General features: G+C 39.0%; 1 long non-coding RNA gene across 2 annotated transcripts in view; it reads right to left on the minus strand.

Annotated features, from left to right (window-relative positions):
* Positions 1-5718: 5718 nt before the first annotated feature.
* LOC117667026 (uncharacterized) overlaps positions 5719-22161 on the minus strand; it is a 37743-nt gene continuing 21300 nt past the window's right edge. The window contains exons 1-2 of one of the 2 annotated variants that reach the window (XR_009621308.2): positions 10339-10585; positions 5719-6483 (exon numbers count right to left, since the gene is read on the minus strand). This is a non-coding gene — a long non-coding RNA (uncharacterized LOC117667026). Of the gene's footprint in view, positions 6484-10338; positions 10586-22161 lie in introns of those variants that run through there. The other variant, XR_004591935.3, reaches the window with a different exon arrangement.

Consider the following 22161-nt stretch of genomic DNA (forward strand, 5'->3'; position numbering starts at 1 on the left):
TCTAGTTTTTATGTAGGTCCTTTGATTGCTTTGTTGTGGACAACAAACTTGATTTTGTTTACCACAGTTTTCAGACACCCAATGCATATCACCTTTGGAATGGAGAGTGGAGAGAAAATTGGGCACCATCTTTTTTTTCTATTGCCATCCATATCAATTAATGGTACAGTATATCCACAAAATCCAGTTCTTGTAATCATCCCAGAACAGTGGCAGCATTATTCTTTTTTTTTTAATTGAAAAAGTTTTATTAGTAAAACAAACACAATTTCCCCACAACCCTCCCACCCAACCCCCCCTCCCCTTCCCCGACTTCCCAGAGCAGAACACAAGGTATTTCTATTAACTTTTAGCAATAAACTAAATTGCTTAACCAATCATTAAACTAACACCCCCTAAAAAAAATTCTTAACCCCCCATAGATAAAATCCTACTTCTTAGACATAATACTTCTAATATCACTTATATAGCGCTTATACAGTTAAAAGAAATCATTCATAAGCTATTTGATATTTTTTAGTCTGATACTTATTTTGAATATAATCAATCCATCTTCTCCAGTCCTGTATATACCTTTCTTGTGTGTGATCCTTCAAATATGCTGAAATTTTAGCCATTTCAGCTAAATTAGTTACTTTCAATATCCAGTCATCAATAGTAGGCAAAAAATCCTTCTTCCAATGTTGTGCTATCAACAATCTTGCTGCTGTTATCAAGTTCAAAATCAGTTTAGTCTCTGCAACTGTACAGTCTGTAGTTATACCCAGTAAAAACAACTGTGGAGTAAATTTCAGTCTTTTTTTAAAAATATTCTGCATCACCCACCAAATCTTTATCCAAAATGCTTTGATTTTTCTACAAGTCCACCATATATGATAATAAGTTGCATCATCACAGTCACATCTCCAACATTTAGCTTGCACATTAGGATACATACATGATAATTTTTTGGGATCTAAGTGCCATCTATAAAACATTTTATAAAAGTTTTCTCTTAAATTTTGTGCTTGTGTAAATTTCACATTTCTAGTCCAAATCTTTTCCCAAGTCTCCATCATTACTGGCTCTTGAAAATTTTGTGCCCATTTAATCATGCAATCTTTAACCAATTCCGTCTCAGAGTCTATTTCCAATAAAGCATTATACAACCTTTTAATATGCATTTGTTTTTGATCTCTAATTTGTTTTACCAAATTCTCCTCATTTTGCACGAAGCCAGTTTTTTGATCTTCCTTCCATCTAGCTTGAAGTTGACCGTACTGAAACCATGTATAAATTATACCTTCTTCTCTCAATGTATCTAAAGGTTTCAAATACATTAACCCCCTTTCCATAATAAGAAGCTCTTTATAGGTAATCACCTCCTGTTTTTGTTCTATACTTATATTTTCTATTGCATGTCTAGGATTTGCCCATACAGGTATCTTATAATTTAACTTATATTGATATTTTTTCCAAACCCTCAACAAAGCATTTCTAAGTATATGGGCCTTAAATACTTTATCCACTTTTTTGTCATATAACAAATAGGCATGCCATCCATATAACAAATCATAACCTTCTAGATTCAAAATTCTCCCCTCAGTTAAGTTAAACCAGTCACTAATTTGTGATAAGACCGCTGCTTCGTAATATAATCTTAAATTAGGCATTTTGAGACCCCCTCTTAATGGTACAGTATATCCACAAAATCCAGTTCTTGTGATCATCCCAGAAGACAGTGGCAGCATTATTCTTGTATTCTCTTTTTAAATTAACTTTACCTGATTACTTAGTTCTCTTGGCACTATACACTGGGGAAATAATATCATGGACTAAAAAATAAAGCCAAGGTAAATCATTACAATAACAAAAAGCTATCCAAAGAAAGATGTTTTCAAGACTTTTTGAAAGCAAATAAATGATTAGCACCCTGAACTGTGCTGGGGGGACTTTAGGAAAAACTGGAGCAGCTATAGAGAAGGTTTAATCCCAACCTGGCATGAGACAGACCTGCAGAAACTGTTGGCAGAGCTATCCAATGATGTCAAAGTGCAGGGAATAACATTTTCTAACATACTGTAAATCTGATCCAAGCATTATGAAGCTTTAAAAAAAATAACCAGAGCTTTGAACCTTTCTAGAAACAAAAGGGTGCATGAAATCTTCAATAAAGAATAAGTTGATCTCTTTGAGAAGAGATCAGCTTGACTGCTGTATTTTAATAGAGGTTCCTAGAGATGTTTCTAGTGCAAACACAAAGATAGCTGTATGAAATGCATCATGAAATCAAACTGAGACAAGTATTTGCATGCAAGGATTTAGGTGATTTTCTTCATAGAAAGGTTGCAATTGGTTCATTGATAATATTGCTAGAAAGTGCTCCTGACTTTCACTTCAATTTATGAAGCCATCCAAACGTCTGGTTTCAGAAGCACCCAGAAACTGCATAGATCTACTGCTACATCTAGTGGCAGATCTACCACTTTCTGGAACTGTCATTACTCACAATGAGCACTTCAGGTTTGTCTGGATTCAGCCTCAATTTATTATCCCTCATCCAACATGTTATCCTCTGCAAGCAGGAGAAAACATTATTACCTGGAGATATTATAAAGAAATAGATTTGGGAGTCATCAGCATAGTGATGACCCCTAATTTCAAATCTATTTTACTTCTTGATAAGATAGAAAAACATGAGATAGATAGCATCACCATCAGATGGATTTGTAACTGGCTGACAAACCGTACTCAATGAGTAGTCCTTAATGGTACTATGTCTACATGGAGGGGTATCATAAGGTTCCATCTTAGGCCCAGTATATCGATATAAGGATATCTGCAAGAGGGACCTAAAGGCCCTGGGAATGGACATTAACAACTGGGAAACCTTGACCTCCAGTCTAGAATAGTGCATCCAGTTTTGGTCACTACACTATAAAAAAGATGTTGAGACTCTAGAAAAAGTGCAGAGAAAAGCAACCAAGATGATTAGGGGATTGGAGGCTAAAACATATGATGAACAGTTGGAAGTACTTTGCATGGCTAGTCTAGTCTAGTCTAAGAGGCTAGTCTAGTCTAAGAGAAGGATGAGAGGAAACATGATAGCAATCTTCCAATATTTGAGGGGCTGCCACAGAGAGGAGGGGTCAAGCTATTTTCCAAAGCACCTGAAGGCCAGACAAGGAATAATGGATGGAAACTGATCAAGGAGAGATTCAACCTAGAAATAAGGAGAAATTTTCTGACAGTGAGAACAATCAACCAATGGAATAGCTTGCCTTCAGAAGTTGTGGAAGCTTCATCACTGGAAGCTTTCAAGAAGAGACTGGACTGCCATTTGTCAGAAATGGTGTAGGGTCTCCTGCTTGGGTGGGGGGTTGGACTAGAAGATCTACAAAGTCCCTTACAACTCTGTTAATCTGTTAAAATCTGTTAAATCTGCTCCACCCCACCCCCAGAACTCCATGTACTGGAGACAGAATGGAGCCTCAGAAGACATCATTAAAAAAAAAAAAACACCTTTTGCAAATACATTGACCACCAGGGGGCAGTATGTGTCCAATTCTGTATAGGAATTGGGCAGCAAGCTGTCCAGATGAAATAGGAGACACTGACACAAACTTGTAGTTTCTATATAAATACATATATTTAACATTTATATTTATAGCAGACAAGATAGTTAGAAAAACAAGAATATCATGAGGAAATCAAAGAGCATACAATCACAGAGAAGAAAGAAAAGGGGGGGGGGAAACTCTCCACAAAAACCAAATATAATGTAGATTGCCTCATGCAAGAGCCAGCACTCTCCAATCAATCAATTACAACTGTGTGCTCTGGCTACTGTACACTTAATTGTTCTAGCTACTAAATTAAATATCCTAACACCCCTCCAGGTTATAACTGGACAGCATTTAAACTAAGCTTATAAGATCCTTGTGTTTTTGTATACTTAATGGCTTTGGCATGAGGTCAGCTAAATTATTTTCTGATGGACAATAAATTAAGTCTATTGCATTTTCTTTCACTGCTTCTCTAATATTACAATGTTTTATGTCAACTTGCTTCTTGCTTCTGGTTTTTAATTCTCTTACCTGTTGCCATTTATATATATATGTTGTGTTAGCTTCGAATGCTGGCATAGCTGCTTTCACTTCAATATCCAAATCCTTTAACAATTGTATATACCATGTTATCTCTGAGCCCAACTCTCACAACACTATGAATTCTGCTTCAGCAGTGAAAATGTCAACTGAAGTCTGTTTTCTAGATTTCCAGCCAGCCAGTGTATTTGCAAACATTATAATAAATCTTGACATTGACTTTCTATCTTGTACATCATTAGCCCAATCACTGTCTACAAAACATTTCAATTCCAATTCACTTGATGGTTGTAAATGCAATCCTAAATCCATGGTTCCCATTAAATAAAGTAGTATTCTTTTAATTCCTAACAAGTGTTGTTTTACAGGCTTTGATGTGTGTTGCGGGGGTGGGTTCTACTTACCTTTACTACCAGTTTGCATGGTGCCAGCGCATGCACAGATCACTTCTGATGACATCCGGGTCAGTAGACGGAGCTTCCCACCAGTTTTACTACTGGTTCTTGAGAACCAGTCCGAACTGGGGGCAACCCACCACTGATGTGTTGGCTTAAAATGTTGACTGAATTGGCAATATCTAGTCTTGACCATTGCGATAAGTACAACAGACTTCCTATGGCTTATTAGACTTGAACTCTGTACCTCTGTCTGTAGTTGACATACACTTTGATTATACTTTCTCTCTGCAAACTATTGCCCACTGCTTAAATTTTTGAAATGCTTCTGTTTTGCTTTTTAGTAAATAACAAAACTCATATCTTGAGAAATCATCAACAATTACCAAAGCAAATTTGGCCCTTTCCATTAATGGAGATAGAAGACCAATTAAATCAACATGAACTAATTGAAAAAGGTCAGATTTCTTATCACTTTTTTTTGCTTACAGGGTATACTTTTGATTTTGTCTCTTTGCAAATAGTATGATTCAAATAGTTGTCACAATATTTCACAGCCAAATCTACAGTCAGGTCAAACATTTTCTGCAATACTTTAAAGCTTGCATGATCCAGCCTTCTGTATAATAAATGTGCACACCTACTATGCTTTGCTTCATTAGAAAAGATTGTCTGCACACTGCCACCAGTTTCCTTGTGGTTCAAAACATATAAATTGCTCAATTTTAAACCCTGTGTACACACCCTGTTATTCTTTATGATCTTGCAAGTACCCTTTGCAAAAATTACTTCATACTCTTCATTATCTAAATGAGACACACTCAGCAAATTGTGATCTAAATTCGATAGACATAAAATCTTATCAAACAGTTCACCAATACATGGTACATATACTAAATAATATATAATTTTATTATATATACTAAATATATATAATAAAAGAATTATTATTATAATTCTTAATTCTAAGGTTGACTCAGCCTTCCATCCTTTCTAAGGTAGGTTAAATGAGGACCCTGTTTGTGGGGGCAATAAGCTGACTTTGTATAAATATACAAAAGTATGAAGGCTATTGCTTAACGCATTGTAAGCCGCCCTGAGTCTCCGGAGAAGGGCAGCATATAAATAATTTTTTTTTAAAAAAATTACTATTTGCCAGGCTTACATATTCCTCATCAGCTGGTTCCAGGCTGGAAAAAAAAATTGGGTTATTTACAATATGATCACTTGCCACACTCTTCAACAACCAAACATCTTTAATGTCTTTCCGGTTGCTGTCACCATAGAAATCTGTGCATCTTCCTTCTTCTGTCATTGTGCTTTCTGTCTCATCCTTGTATCTTTTAATCATCTTACTGGGCAATTTCTACAGATACGTTCAGTGGATCCACATGCAAAGCAGCATTTTACTACACAGACTTTCTCTCTCACCTTGTTATCTCCTTGGAATGTGTCGTCTTTCTGTCGGAGTTGTAAATTACTATCATTTCTCTGGTGTGCATCATTTTTCTCTAATCTTTTCTGTTCTTCTTCCAAAAGTCTCCTGGTTACATAACTCATAGTTAATTCACATTCATAGACTCAAGACTTGCTACTAACATGTCCCATGTATCATCAAGAGAACTAAACACAACATACATCTTCCAAGCACAAAAGTATGCTGGCTATGCTATTTCATTTTACTTTTCCTCATTGAGATCTGCTAGAGGATTGCTTACAACTGTCCACAAATCCTCTCTCTGCAGAAACATCTTCATTTTTAGGCTCCATGAGAGATAATTTTTGTCTCATTAAGATGAGCCACATTCCTCCTCTCATTTCTGTAACAGATAGCATCATGCTGTCTTGGCTTGGGAATAGAGGAGAAGAAAAAGGAAGGGAGCCCATTTCTGGTAGCATCACAGGAAGAAGATGGTCCTTACTTTACATCTAATGGAAAAGCTCCTGGAGGAAGATCTCCATAAGTCTTTACTTCTTCAAATGAATATGAACTGAATGAACCACTGTCAAGAAATGAAAAAAGACTCATTAAAGAAACTCAAATTGGAAAGTGCTTTATAATGATTGCTGATCATTACACAAAGTTGGATCTTGCAAAGTATAATTATTTCTCACTCCAAATTCATTTGGTAGTGTCTCACTCGAATGACCTGGGTGGGTGTATGATAGATGTGGTTAATCAGGGTCTAAAAGGGATGGCAACAGTAGGCAAGGCAAAGAAGTAATTGAATGCTTATCAGCTCCTTTGCCAATGTTCCCAACTACTTAAAGTAAAACACTCTTTGTATCATTTCCCTTTTCCTACATTTGCTGCCAATCAACCCAAAATCAGAGATCCCAAGAGGGCCACCAAAACAAATTTCCACTCAGCCCACTGCTTGTCTCCCATTCGTAAATCATGACATGTAGAGGTGATGAAATCCTGATGTCTCTGCTAAAGAAGGGGAACAGAGAGGTGATCACTTCATTATTGGAAATTTTAGGATAAAAATATCAAAGCAAAAGAAGATTTTGCTTTCAAAAATACTGTCTTCCAGTGACAGTTCCACTGCAATAGCATTGAATAGGATTGAATCAAATGCCCAGGTAGCTAACATTATTGACTTTAATAATCAGATGATAATTTATTTTCCAACAAATTTGACTGTTTTTTTAGAATTCCAAGACATACATACATACATACTTTACATACATACATACTATACATACATACATACATACCCTTTCATAATCTATTGTATTAAAAAGTTAAATTTTAACTGTCCATCCAATCTGTTTACTTTTACCTTTTTCCTCCTGTTGTTCTTCTTTTCAATGTAACTTTTAAAGTAATAGATTATATAAGTATCATTTCATTTTGAGGGTTTTTTCCCCTGGAGGTTGGTAATTTGCTTGTTAAAAGGGGTAGGAAGAGGGCTTCAAGTCAGTTTTGACTCCTGAAAACAACTTGTTCTAGTCCCTTCAGTTTTCTTGGCAAGATTTTCAGAGGTGGTTTGCCTTTGCCTCCTTCCTAGGGCTGAGAGAGAAGGCCTGGCCCAAGGTTACTCAGTTGGCTTGTGCCTAACATGGACTAGCACTCACGGATTCCAGCTTTCCAGCCTGATACCTTAACCACTACACCAAACTGGCTCTCTTGATTTCTTTTGGCATTTATTTCTCTTCTCTGACTCTTTTGCTATGTCCTGTGTCTCAACATTTGAAGTTTTGGAATTAATTTAGTAAAAGTAAACAAAAAGATTTTGACATTTAGTCTAAAAGACTTTGATTAAGGGATGTTTTGCATCCTATTTCATCCTAACATATTAACAGAGTGCTGCTGTTACTCTACTTGAGGTGGACGGGAGGCTTATCAGCTGCAAAGTCTTATACTAAATATAGCTTGGCAAGGTACACTATCAAAAGGTCACTTTTAAAAATTTGTTTTCAGGCCATCATCTGCCCAAATCATAGATTCCACCATGTCTAAAGGGGAATCTTTTTGTGAGTTCCCATGGCCTTGATTATCAATAAGAGTGAGTTCTTCAACAAGATTTATTTTAGATTTTTTAAATCTCACTTTTACTGTTTTTTCATAAATAGAGCAGTGAACATATCCACAACTCTTTCTTCCTCCTATTTTCCCCACAACTATCACCCTGTGAGCTGAGTTGGCCTAAAAAAAGTGACTGACCCAAAGTCATCCAGCCGCTTGCCTAAGGTGGGACTAGAAGTCAGTGTCTTCTGGTTTCTACGCCAACATCTTAACTATTAGACCAAAGTGGCTCTCATAGTGATTTCAATTTTTTTTAGGGCTGAAAAATAGGAATAGGGTGTAATAACCAATCAGGAGATCTAAATATGATCTTTGTATTCTTGATCAAATCTTGACTATTTGTAATCTCCCGAGAGATTAAAAATATAAGTAATAGTTGTTTCTGTTGAGAATTACATTACCAACTTCCTGTCCTAAAGGTTGCAAAGCAAGTTGTACAAAGCCTCAAGCATGGGAATGGATGATAAATTGTAACAGCTCATTCTTTCGACTTGTTTTAGCTTGTACATATAAAGGAGAAAGCAGGCTGATTAGCTTACAGATTTAAAGGCCTGTAGACATTATCAGTTGTTAGAATCTTTTTAAATGTTTAATTGGCATTTTGAAAGTATACCTTAATATTTATTGCAGTTATGACACTTTTTTGGAATTAGTGTTAGAATAGCCTTTAATCACTTCCTTTGGTATGAAATTGGCTAGAAGAAGAGAAGTTTGTTTCTCTTTGGAACTATTAACTTCTCATATTGCCATCTTAATCAGAAGTAAATATGGTTCTATCTGGGGGGGAAAAAACCAGGATTTTTTTCCTCTACTCCACAGGAATGTTATCTTGGACCAACAAGAAATCCAGGGGGGGTGGGGAATCAGTTTAGCACTTCAGTCTTTAGGCATAATCTGTCTGGCCTAGATCATTCAAGTTCTACTGGACAGTCAGTTGCCTGAAATGGTATAATGGTCTCCTCCTTGAGCAGGGAGCTGGACTGGAAGACCTCCAAGGTTCCTTCCAGCTCTATTCTGATTGTTTGCTCCATCATTTCTAAATGTCCATTCTCTAATGTGCTTGTAAGCATGTTGTTAACAGAGATTGGTTTTTGCTCGCTTTCTAAACAGACATCTCCTATAATGACCCATCCTAGGCTTAATTTCTGGACATATGGAGCATTGTGGGGACCACTAATCTGAGGTCTTGCTTTGTGGACTTGTAAGATATCTCTTCCTAGGAGCAAAATTATCTGAGCCTGAGGATTAAGCTCTGGTATCAGGTGTGCTATGCAGTTCAAATGTGGGTGATGAATTGTGCATCTGGTGTAGGGATTTCAGATCTATAGTCAGGAATCTGGTTGCACTCAATAAGAGCTGGTAAATTCAGGCATGTTTTCCATCTACTAATTCGACTTAGTAACAAGATACTAAAGTCCACAAAAACAGAGAAGGGGGGAAATGGAACATTGTACTTTCTTTTGTATTTGGAGTCCTGTGTGAGCCACTGTTTTTGTAAGTTATGGGATAATTTTTGTGCAATGGGGTTGACAACTCTGGCTGTGTCAAGAAATGCAAGTCCTGGCAAATCATCTTCCAACTTAGCTTGAAGTTCTGTCAGTAAGTCATTAAGTTCCCTAAGTTTCTGATAAGGTCTGTTAGCTATTTTTGGAAAGCTATCAAGTCTTTTGAATAGTGCATTTTCTACTGCTTCTGCTGAACCATAACACTCATCATGTCTGTCCCAGATCATTTTAAGGCCTGTCACAGAGTAATTTACGTTTATTGTCCTGATTTGTTTTGCATGCTATGCAGATCCAATTCTGAGCCATTTAATTATTATCTCTTCACTGCATGACAAATCTAAGCCTATGATGGCATTTTGAAAAGACAATCACTAGGCTCTATAGCTTTCAGGGTGACCATTAAACACCATAAAAGTCATGTTGTTCCAAAAACTTGGCAAATCCTATGGTGCAGTGGTGGGTTTCAAATTTTTTTACTATCGGTTGTGTGGGTGTGGCTTGGTGGGCATGACTTGGTTCTGTGGGCGTGGCTTGGTGGGCGTGGCAAGGGAAGAATACTGTAAAATCTGCATTCCCACCCCAATCCAGGGGAAGGTTACTGCAAAATCCCCATTTCCTCCTGATCAGTGGGACTTGGGAGGCAGAGAATAGATGGGGATGGGGCCAGTCAGAGGTGATATTTACCGGTTCTCCGAACTACTCAAAATTTCTGCTACCAGTTCTCCAGAACTGGTCAGAACCTGCTGAAACCCACCTCTGCTATGATGGCTTGATTATCTGACTGTGCATTGCTGTGGTGAAAAAGTATTGTGTAGTCATACCGTTTAACCGTCTCTGGTTTCAGCTGGTCCTTTCTATGCTGCTCTGGAATGAAGGCTGATCCTTAGGCTAACTTGCAGACTCAGGTACCTTGGATGTAGGGTGCAGCTTTGCTTGGAGCTCTCTCATTTGTAGGCTTGAGGCTCGTCATTGGCTTGTAGTGGTACTGTGTAGCATCTCTGGCTTGCTTCTTGAAGGTTGTCTTTTCCATCTAGGTGAGTATTGCTGCTTGGCCTGGAGTGTTGATAGATGCACTCTGAAATGCATTGCAAAGTATATTGGAGTTCAGTTGCTGCATTTGCTACAGAGGTGGGTTTCAGCAGGTTCTGACCAGTTCTGGCGAACCGGTAGCAGAAATTTTGAGTAGTTCAGAGAACCAGTAGTAAAAATTCTGACTGGCTCCGTCCCCATCTATTCTCTGCCTCCCAAGTCCCAGCTGATCAGGAGGAAATGGAGATTTTACAGTATCCTTCCCCTGCCACGCCCACCAAGCCACGCCCACCAAGCCATGCCACGCCCACCAAGCCACACCCACAAAACCAGTAGTAAAACATTTTGAAACCCATCACTGATTTGCTGCATTCATTGTCAGAACATACAGCTCTTTCTGGGGCTTTGCCTTTGGCTGTGACAGCTGCTACTTCTTTCTCTATAGCAAGCCACTCTAGGTTCACTTCTAACAGGGCTTCCTGCATTTCCAGGGATGCCTCTTGCTGCATTCTTTCAGATTCTTTCTATATTCTTTTGGCCTCTAACCATGCTCTCTCTTTTTTCATTTCCATTTCTTGTTCAGTAAAGGATGCTCGTGCTTTTGCTGCTTCAGCCTTTGCACTTGCAATAGCAAGTGCATTACTTGCTGATGACTGTTTGGAAGAACTACAGATTTAAGACTTTGTATGAAGATAGCTAGTTATGTGACATGGTGTCTTCTGGAGGTGCTCGACTGTATGGAGACTTCTGTATTGCCATATGCAGGTGACTACAGTGACTGGGTAGCAGGCCTCTGTGTAGTCACTACCCCAGATCCCAGTTGCTGGGTAGCCACTGTTTCACTATTCTGTCCTTACTACATGTTACTTTGTGTGCAGCTTGACATGTAACTAAACCCACCTATCCTCCAATAAAACAGACCATGTGAATAGAACTGGATGCTTTATTAAAGGGACAGGATGGGTGAAACTGGGGAAAAATAGAACTACATACAATAAGAACTCAAATACAAAGTAGGCAGTGTTGAGTTGCTGGTGGGCATAACAATTAACAAATGCAGATAAATCTAAATTTCACCAGTGATGCTGTGTGTATGGGATGTGGATTTTTGTCCTATGGTAAACATGTGTCATGGATTAGGCTGGATTCTTCCTGGTGCTTCAGTTTCTTCAGAATGCTAAAGGAAATGGAGTCTGGCTTCCCAGGATGCATTTGTTTTTGGAGTAAGGGTTGATGGGAAGATGTCTCTTAAAGGGCTAGGTCAGCTTCCGAACAATACAGATTGGTATTTGGTCCCAGCCACTAGATGCGGCCAAAGAAGAACAACAGTTTATACACAAATTATATGCTGAGGGCATGGCAAATGGATTGGCATATACCGTAGGTAGATATAGCAGGGATTCACATAGTTGGAGATTTGAGTTGAGCAAGATCCATGTTAAAGGATGTGCTTAACATATGCAAAGTAGTAAGTAGCAGACAGCTCCAATTAAAAATTGTTCTCAGTATAATTGCCTTGTATAACCGCAGCCCAGCTATCAATATATGCAAGCAGTTCAAAGTTCAATTTATGGAAAAAGAAAGCCTCACTTCTATTTGAACTGCACCTTGAAGAGAAGGAGAGGGAGAGAGGAGGGGGAGAGAGAGAGAGAGAAAGACCCTTCTTTAATTAATCATAGGCCATGTAAGAAACAGAGGCAGCAGTGAAAACCTTCTCCTCATCTATCTGTCACCATTTGCCTTAGTGGTCAACAAGCTGTTAGGTGGAAATAGAGAGTACAGTTGCCAACAACATTTTTGAATGGGCTGATATTTACATTTGCCTCTGAATGCTGTGCAGGATATGCCACCTCAAAAACTGTAGGGAGGAATACAATTTATTTCATTCCATTTGTGTGTGTGTAACGTGTGTTTGGTTGCTTTCATGTCATTTTTGACTCCTGGCAATTGCTTAGACAAGTCCCCACAGGTTTCTTGGTAAAGGGTTTTTTTTTTTGAAGTAGTTTGCCCTTGCCTGCATCCTACGGCTGAGAGAAAAAGGCTGGACCCAGATCATCATGCTGGTTTTGTGACTAAAGCAGCACTAGAACTCACAGTCTCCTGGTTTCTCATCTGATGCCTTAAGCCATGGGTGTCAAACCCATGGCATCGTGGTTGCCGTCATGTGACATTTCATGATGTTTTCCCCCTTCTGGAGCTGGGGTGGGTGTGGCCTGCATGATGGATCCAGACCACGGGCCGCCAGTTTGATACCCCTGCCTTAACCATTATATCAAACTGGTTCTCACTTTCATTTCTATTTACTGTACTTAAAACTAAGGATAAATGCCTATTTTCCAGTCTTATATTTTAAAACGTTCTCTTCCTTTTCTTCTACCAAATTAAGATAACAATTGTTCTTGGACCCTCAAATTGTACATGTCTGGCCTTTAAGATTTCAGTGCCAGTCTCTTAGGCACAAGGTTTACTATACAAGGTACATTGTCTATTAGAGCTAGTCTGAGTCAAACGTTTACATTCAAATGTTTAGAAAACCCAGAACGAACAAAGAGAAACCAAACAGAAGTCCAGACCCACAAGCCAAGAATAAGAGTTTCTTGTTACAGAGTCTCCCTATGATAGGAAGCAACAATGGCTGAAAAGGAATGGGCTGATTGGAGGGCTTCACCCACTGTGTCTTTCTCCCTTAGCTCTCAGCAACATGTAACGTTGACCATTCCTGATGCAATGACTGGTTCACTGGGCACCTGAACTTCCAGATTGAACATCAGTGAGTATGAGCTAGAGAAGAAGCAAGACCATAGAAGTGTGTGTGTTGGAGCGGGAGACCTTCAGGGCAGTCATACATCTCACATGGCCAATGTTAAGCAGGGCTGCCATGTTTTGGATCTAGCAAAATGTCTGGGATAGTCACCTGACACCCTCTTTTCTTCTTGCAGCCTTTTCCCCACCATGTCTTGACACAATTTCTACAAGGTGGCTCCTCTGGTGAAATCTCTGTGTGCCAAGCATGGTGTTCACTATGAGTGCAAGCCCATCCTCACAGCTTTTGCAGATATATTGCAGCAAGTTCCCGGCTGAGGGAGGCTCCTTTTGGGCACTGGTTTATCCAGAAAAGATTTCAGCCAGAAAGAGCACAGAAAAGATTGCCTGGTGAAGATGTTCACACTGTCGCCAATTCCCTTCTCCTTTCTCTTTCTGCAGCTGCCTGAAGGTACGGTATACAGGAAGGACTGGCAGGAAGCTTATCTCCATGAATTAGGAGTGGGAGATGTTCAGACAGCAACAGAACTACATTAACTTGGTAAGAAAGGATGACTTAATTATGGAGAGCATAGGATATTTCCAATAATGAATTGATCACCTCTCGATTCCTCTTCTTTAGCAGAGACACCACGATTTGATCACCTCTGTGTATCACCATTTATGAATGGGAGACAGCCAAGGGGCTGAGATTTGGTGAACCTCTTTAGAACTCTCACTTTGGTAGCAAGAGCTGCCTGTTTTATTCCAATTTGTTCCTTTCTCACTAGAGTAGTCAATATTCTTTCCTTTTCCAAGACGTTTGTATATATGGATACCCAATGCCTCCCTCTCCATATTGTCTCCTTATACTAACACAGTTCATTTCTCCACATCTAAACCTAATGAATGAAAGAAAACCAAAACACTCTTAAGAAAACCTATCTATTTCTGAGACTATTACTTCCCATTCTTCGTGTTCTGTATCAAACCTTTGTGCAGGTTCAATGGATGGTCAATGCTGAAAGGTTTTGTACTAGGGCTAGCATCAATCTGCGGCTGCTCTTCTGCTGGGAACACAAAGTGAGCCTTTTCCCCATAAAGATTCTGCTATAAGATGGTGAGAATGTGCTCCTAAAAACTGGATTATTGCTTTGAAACCTGTCCTGGGAAAACTGGTCACTTGTTTTCATTCCCCAAATCCTAAGAAACCATTTCATATCAAATGTGTTGCAGAATAACTGATGGGACAAACATACATTCGAAGTAACATCTGGTTGACAAGCCTTACTAAATCAGTTTTTATTAATGTTCTCATATCTCCACCCTATTGTGTGCTTATCCAAGAAAAAGTAAAAATAAAATATCATATAGTTTGCAGTAATATTTTTCCTCATATTCCCCAGCATAGAATATCTTTCCAAAGGAGACTTTTACAAAGGAAGGGGGAATGAATTAAAATCTATCATTTTCCCCCCCAGATTTGTTTCCTTTGTTACTTGTTCTACTTCCACAGTTCGCAAGGCCAGCAATTTGACATTCACCCTCTACTTGCTACTAAGAGGAGCTATTAACCTCTTAAATCAAGAAGATATGAATGACATAAAGCCAAAATGATAAATCCTCCATTTTCTCAGACTTGATCTAAAGAATTAACCTTTAAACTGCTTCTTTTCTGAATACCTTATCGTTCCAAATAAAATAAGATCCCTGTAGGTTAAAGAAAAAATATTGCTGCATTTCCCCCTACATAGAATTGCAAAGTGGGTGCTGGAGGTTGCAAATAATTTGTAGTTTGTGGTTCTCTGGGACAGGGATAGGTTGGAGCCTTCCAAGATAGCCTGTGCCTTATCTGAAGGAGGTCTGTAAGGTACACACAGCATGTTGCTTGATTATCTTTTCCAGAATCTTCCCAGCCTGACATCAATACCTGAGAATATTCTGGAAAAAGATAAGCAATGAATCTGTGGACAAGAGATTTTCAGGTTTATAGAGGCAAACAAAGTCATAGCCAGATGCTAACATGGGTTTGTCAGAAACAGATCATGCCAGACAAATCTTCTTACATTCTTTGACAATGTGACAAAATTAGTAGGCCACAGAAATGCTATGGATATGATTTAGTTGGACTTCAGTAAGACATTTGATAAAATAGACAAAAAACTACTACTTGATAAGGTTAGATAGCAATACCATCAGATGGATTCATAATTAGCTGACCAAGCACACTCAACACTTAGTCCTGCATCTACATGGAGGGAGGTATGTAGTGGGATACCTCAAGGCTCTCTTTTTAAACATTCAAACCTACAGCCAGGTCAGGCATTTTCTGTTATACTTTAAAGATTGCATGATCCAGCCTTCTCTGTAATAAATGTGCACACCCTTTATGCTTTGGTTCATTTGAAAAGATTGTCTGCACTCTGCCACCAGTTTCCTTGTGGTTCAAAACATATAAATTGTTCAGTTTGAAATCTTGTCCACACACCCTATTATTCTTTATGGCCTTGCATATTTCCTTTGCAAAAATTACCTCATAACTTTCGTTGTCTAAGCAAAACATACTCAGCAAATTGTGATCTAAATTTGATAGACATAAAATCTTATCAAATGACTCACCAATGCATGGTACATATACTGTTCCTTGCCCATGTACAAAAGAATGATTACCATTTGCCAGGCTTACATATTCCTCATCAGCTGGTTCCAGACTGGAAAAAAGATCTGAGTTATTTATAATATGCTCACTTGCCCCACTCTTCAACAACCAAATGTCTTTAGTGTCTTTGCTAGTTGCTATTATCACAGAAATCTGTATGTCTTCTTTCTTCCTTTGTTGCGCTGTCTCTCTCTATTTGTATCTTTTAAATCTCTTACTGGGCAATTACTCTGGATATGCTAAGTGGATCCACATGCAAAGCCACATGCAAAGCAGCGTTTCACTATACAGACTTTTTCTCCCACCTTGTTATCTCTCTGGAATGTAGTTCCTTTCTGACTGAGTTGTAAATTAGTATCGTTTCTCCCGCATTCAATGTTTCTCTCTAAACTTTTCTGCTCTTCTTCCAAAAGCCTCCCAGTCACCCAACTCATAGTTAGATCATTCTTGTCCATGGATTCAAGGCTTGCTACTAACACGTCCCAAATAAGGGAACTTAGCACAGCATATACTTTGTGTGCTTCTGAAAACATCATTCCTCATGCTTCTAATTCAAGGAAGGTTTTCCTCATGAACTGGAGGTAATCTGACAGATTTTGTCCAGACTTTAGCCTGGCCCTATAAAACTTTCTGGTGAGAATTACTTTGTGCACGCCTTTTCTCTTATATAAATTCTGTGTAAGGCAAGTCAGCATTCTCTAGCAGATTTTAGTCCACTCACATGTATTACCTGACTATCTCCCAAACACAAAATTATGCTGGCTAGTGTTTTTTCATTTTGCCTTTGCTGTTCCTCATTGAGATCTACTGGAGGATTGCTTATAACTGTCCACAAATCCTTCCTCTGCAGAAACATCTCTATTTTTAGGTTCCATGAGAGATACAGGTAATCCTCGAGTTATGACAGTTCACTTAACAACTATTCAAAGTTATGCCATTACCCCCCTTCAAGTACTTATGACACAGTCCCGAAGTTACGAATGTTGCAGCACCACAGCAGTTGTTCACCCTTACAAAAGACCACAGATGCACTCCAACATTCACCCTGCCTATTTCCCCCATCCCCCTGCCGGGTCTGCATAGGTACTGGACCTATGGATCAGTGGTGCATCTCTGTTTGATTTTGGACTCCATGTGACTTTGCCAAGTAGGTCTTTGGCAGCGTGTCAAAGGAGATAAAGGTTGGTGATTATCCCAGAGGACTTCTCCCGAAGGACAGAAGTTTTGCAACTAATTGGGATTCAGCTGTGAATGAAAGTAATTAATAGCTGTTGCAATAAAAGAGGTTTTGGGGCTACTCGTGTGTTTTAATGACTCAGTAAGCCTAGATCATAACACTTCTCTACAAACAGAGGCCTGGATGTGATCTGCGGCAAAAGATTTTGCAAATGGAGGAAAGGCCTTTGCCACCATAAACGGAGGCCTGGAGGGACACGTGCGCCCCTCCTGACCTATGTTCTTGGGGGCAAAGGCTTTTTGCAAAAATGACCGGACCCTATAGGAATGCAATTTCTCATCCCTGCAGGTCTTGGAAAGTCTTTGCTCAAGGCAAAACCACAATAGAGAGGCTGGAGAGGAGACAGCTCCCTTGTATCATTGAGATCTATGTAAGGTAAGTGACCCAGTCAGGATGTGATGTGTGTGAAAGCCTAAGATATCTCAGTGGGTCAGGGGAGGCCTTGGGTGGTCAGAAGCATTAGGCCCCTCCATGGACTTCCCCACCCAGAGATATCTGGTGAACTTAATGACCTGCGCATTTGATTAGCGAATGCGTGGGCAAAAGCAAGGAATGATCACATTCAAGTTACATGATTCACTCCTATGAATCCTCGGGTTATAAATGTAATTGGCAAACTCCATTACATTCGTAACTTGAATGGATTACCTATAATTTGTCTCATTAAGACGAGCCAAAGGAAATCCTCCTTCCATTCCTATAACAAGTAGCATTGTGTTGTTCTTAGAAGCTAATCATCCTCAACCTCCCTCAGGCTCACGAAGAAACTTTTACCTCAAGAAAAATTATTACTGGCATTTCAGGCCACTTCTGAGCCTGCAACCTATCAGGGAATTGCACAGCCAGTGTCCAAATGGAGTCAGAGATGCTGACACAAACTTGTAGTTTTATATAAATAAATATATTTTACATCTATATATACAGCAAAGAAGATAGTCAGGCACATCACTACATCATGAGGTAAATCACAGAACAGCATACAAAGCACACAGAAGAAAAAAGGCAGGAAAAGGGGAGATTCCCCCTTCTTACATACAGCAACCAATCACAGAATATATTGCCTCATGCAGGAGCCAGCACTATCCAACCAATCAACTGCAACTGTATGTTCTGGCCCATATACACTTTACTGTTCCAGTATATTTAATTAAATATCTTAACAGAAACTAATCAAGAAGAGAACCAACCTAGAACTAAGGTTCCTGATGGAATTCCTGACAGAACATTTAGATCAGTGGAGCGACTTGCCTCCAGAAGTTGTGGATGCTCCAGCACTGGAGGTTTTTAAGAAGAGATTGGACAACCATTTGTCTGAAATGGTATAGAGTTTCCTGCTTGAGCAGAGGGTTGGACTAGAAGACCTCCAAGGTCCCTTCCAACTCTATTATTATGAAAAGAATGAGGTTGAAATTGGGCTTTAATGCAAAGCATATTTATATTACTCTATAGAGAAAAGTATATGCACTGTGGGGTGAGTGAAGATAATTGCTAAGTTGAAACATGTAATGTTAAGTTATGACTCATTTATGGGAGCTCACAAAAATGTTGTTCATGGAGAGATAGTCCCTAGGCAGGATGGAGACCTTAGCGGTCAAATGGTCTTCCAGATAATCATTTGTAATCCCCAATATATGGAGACGGATTAAATTGATCACAAGACTGGAATTTCTCCTGGATGAATGAAGGGGCTATACTGTCTGTCAGAGGAAATGACATCAGTTTTGGATTTTACTCCTTCACTGATTGCTTTGACATATTTTATTTGGACTGTGATTTCCTGGTCCTGTGTATATGTTCCTTATGAGAACAATCAGATATTGTGGGATTGCCATTTTTCTAAGCACATCTCATAGCACCTGGCTGACATAATAAGCAATGAAACAATTGATTTATTTTTTGTTACTCTTTGATATTCTCAATTGTCAGAATACTTCAAAATGTCTTTTGTTCCTCAGATTTTTCTGAAATTAACTTGAATTTCTGCCATCTCCCTTTCCATCAGTGGTGGGTTGCTACCGGTTTGCCCTGGTTCGGGTGAATCTGTAGCGGCGGCGGGAGGCTCCGCCCACCTGCCTGAACTTCATCAAATACGCTCTGCGCATGTTCACCGGAGAGAACCGGTAGCAAAGGTAAGTGAAACCCATCACTGCTTTCCATGTAAAGCAGTGCCCCAGGTGAGAGGGAGAGAGGGAGGGGAAAGAGAGAGAGGGAGGGAAGGAGGGAGGGAGGGAGGGAGGGAGAGAGAGAGAGAGAGAGAGGGAAGGAGGGAGAGAGAGAGAGAGAGAGAGAGAGAGAGAGAGAGAGAGAGAGAGAGAGAGAGAGAGAGAAATAAAAGAGTGTTTGTAGTGTTTGTATTGTATTATTGTTATATAGCTTTTATGTATTGAAACCCAGAGCAAAAGGCTACTATATTATATATTCTATCAGTACCGGGGGTGGGGAGAAATCAGAAACCACTCTTTATATATTTCTTTTATGTATTTTTCTAAGAAATGTTTCCTTCTTTTTCCCCACCTCTTCTATTTTTCCCCATTGTGATTTTGTATTTTATCGTTCTTTTGAAATTTGATAAAATTATTTGAAAGGCTATGAGCTTTCAAGGTGTGCAAGGAGAGGCACTGAATGCCATTGCTCTGCTCGCCATTGTATACTGTGTGCTCTGAGGTTGAATGGTCTTTCCAATTGCAATGCCTCACTGTCTGACAGCAGGCACAGCTGCTTCTAGTGACTGTTGATCAGCAAAATTCCTGATCATGTTGATTAGCTTCAGCTGATTGAATCCTAGAAGCTTCCTCAGACTGAAGTCCAACCTGCTGTCCCACAGGAGGATCTTATGTGTCAGCATTAGGCACTCCTCAGTGTCAGCATTAGGCATGTAAACATCTGCATTAGACAATCCTAAGCATTATTTCTGTAGTATGTGAATTTAAAAATATTGTATAATAGTTTGTTCACTTTCTTACATCTCCTTTCTTCAATATCAATACATGGAGCTACCTCTTCCAATCTCTAGATCATTGTATTCCCCATATTTGCTGATGGGTTCAGTTAAAATCTTTATGGATTCTTCTGTTGGTTCCCATTTTTCTGAAGACATTCCATCAATACCATTAACCCCCTGACTTAGTAGCAATTGGAATGCTGATTTATTGTCACTTCTACTACTTGAGGCTCTGATATGTAAAGAAATAACTTCTGAAGTATTGTGGATGCTGCCATTCCTAGTATACAAAACTTCAGTATGCTCCTATTTTTGTTTAATCATTTTTGAATCAATTGCTAATCTGTCTAGTATACCAATTTAGTGTTAGAAATTTCAGAGTTCAGTGATCTTTTGAAATTCTTTCATTATTTTTCTGGGTGTGTTTCTATCTTTTGTGTTGGTATATATGTGTATACACACACACACACACAAACATACACACAGAGAGATACACACACACGATATATTTTGTGTTTTCTGGCTGTAACTCCATAATTAAGATTAAGACTGATGTTTTTACATAAGACATTGTGTTCCTGTTTGCTATCTCTTCTAAAAACTTTCTGAAATCCTTAATTAAGTTGCTTCTTGAGATCTTTATCTTTCTTGCCTTTGGCTTCTTAACAATTTCTCTTCTTGATAATTTCTACAATTAATTTGAATATCCCATTTGCTTTCTTCTGCTCCTTGGTTGTTGGCTGTCTCTTTTACATATATTCTTAACAACCTCTTTGATTTAAGTCCATAGTTCCTCTGGTTTTTATCAATGAGGAGGCTTCCAAGCAGTTTCTGATGTTATCCTTAAAAATGGTGATATATTCTCAAGAGATGACGGCAAATAGCTATCACCATTTTTCCTCTTTAGCTTGACTTGGAAATTACACATGAGCATGAACTTGAAATTCATGGTCTGTTTATCCTCAGTCTCTAGCTATGTCTTTATTGTTATAACTGAGCTCTTCCACCTCTTTGTACAATAATATTTGTTGTTGTTGTTAGTTGCAAAGTCATGTCTGATCCATTGCGACCCCATGGACAACATTCCTCCAGGCCTTCGTGTCCTCTACCATCCTCTGGAGTCCCTTTAAGTTCACACCTACCCGCTTCAGTGACTCCATCCAGCCACCTCATTCTCTGTCGTCCCCATCTTCTTTTTTGCCCTCAATCTTTCCCAGCATTAGCTCTTCTCCAATGAGTCCTTCCTTCTCATTAGGTGGCCAAAGTATTTGAGTTTCATCTTCAGGACCTGGCTTTCTAAAGAGCAGTCTGGGTTGATCTCCTCTAGGACTGACAGGTTTGATCGCCTTGCAATCCAAGGGACTCGCAATAGTCTTCTCCAGCACCATAGTTCAAGGGCCTCAATTCTTCGGTGCTCAGTCTTTCTTATGGTCCAACTTTCACAGCCATACATTGCAACTGGGAAAACCATAGCTTGGACTATACACACTTTTGTTGGCAGGGTGATGTCTTTGCTTTTTAGTATACTAGCATACTAAAAAGCAGAGACAATAATATAATCAATATTATTTCTGTGTACTTCATCTGGTGATGGGCATGTATACAGGCATTGTTTTGATGATTTGGAGATTGGGGAAATCCAAAGAATTCAAGAGAAATCCAGAGAAATAACTGGATTGGAAGAAAATGATGAACTATTATATTACTTCATTTCTATTTTCTAGATGATATATTTCAATCCTTGCTGTTACAATACAATGCAAAATACAATTTTGACATTCTAATCCCCAACTATAGGTAACACTTCCAGTTTCCAGTTTCTGTAAGGACCGAAGATCACCACAAAACTTGTCAGCCACCTTTTCTGCATCAGGAGTTAGATCATAAACCTGGATCTCTGTCATTTTAAAATGTTGTCTATGAAGTCGAATCATCCTTATTCAGTTCTTGACTGCATTGTACCCAAGTACAGCCCTTGCTGTTTCTTGCCTGGTTATAAGGGCGAGCATTCAATTTGAGTCTCTTTCAGTTAGCTG

This window comes from Pantherophis guttatus, chromosome 1 (genome assembly GCF_059756535.1).
Source record: "Pantherophis guttatus breed Tessera chromosome 1, ASM5975653v1, whole genome shotgun sequence".
Classification (NCBI taxonomy): Eukaryota; Metazoa; Chordata; class Lepidosauria; order Squamata; family Colubridae; genus Pantherophis; species Pantherophis guttatus.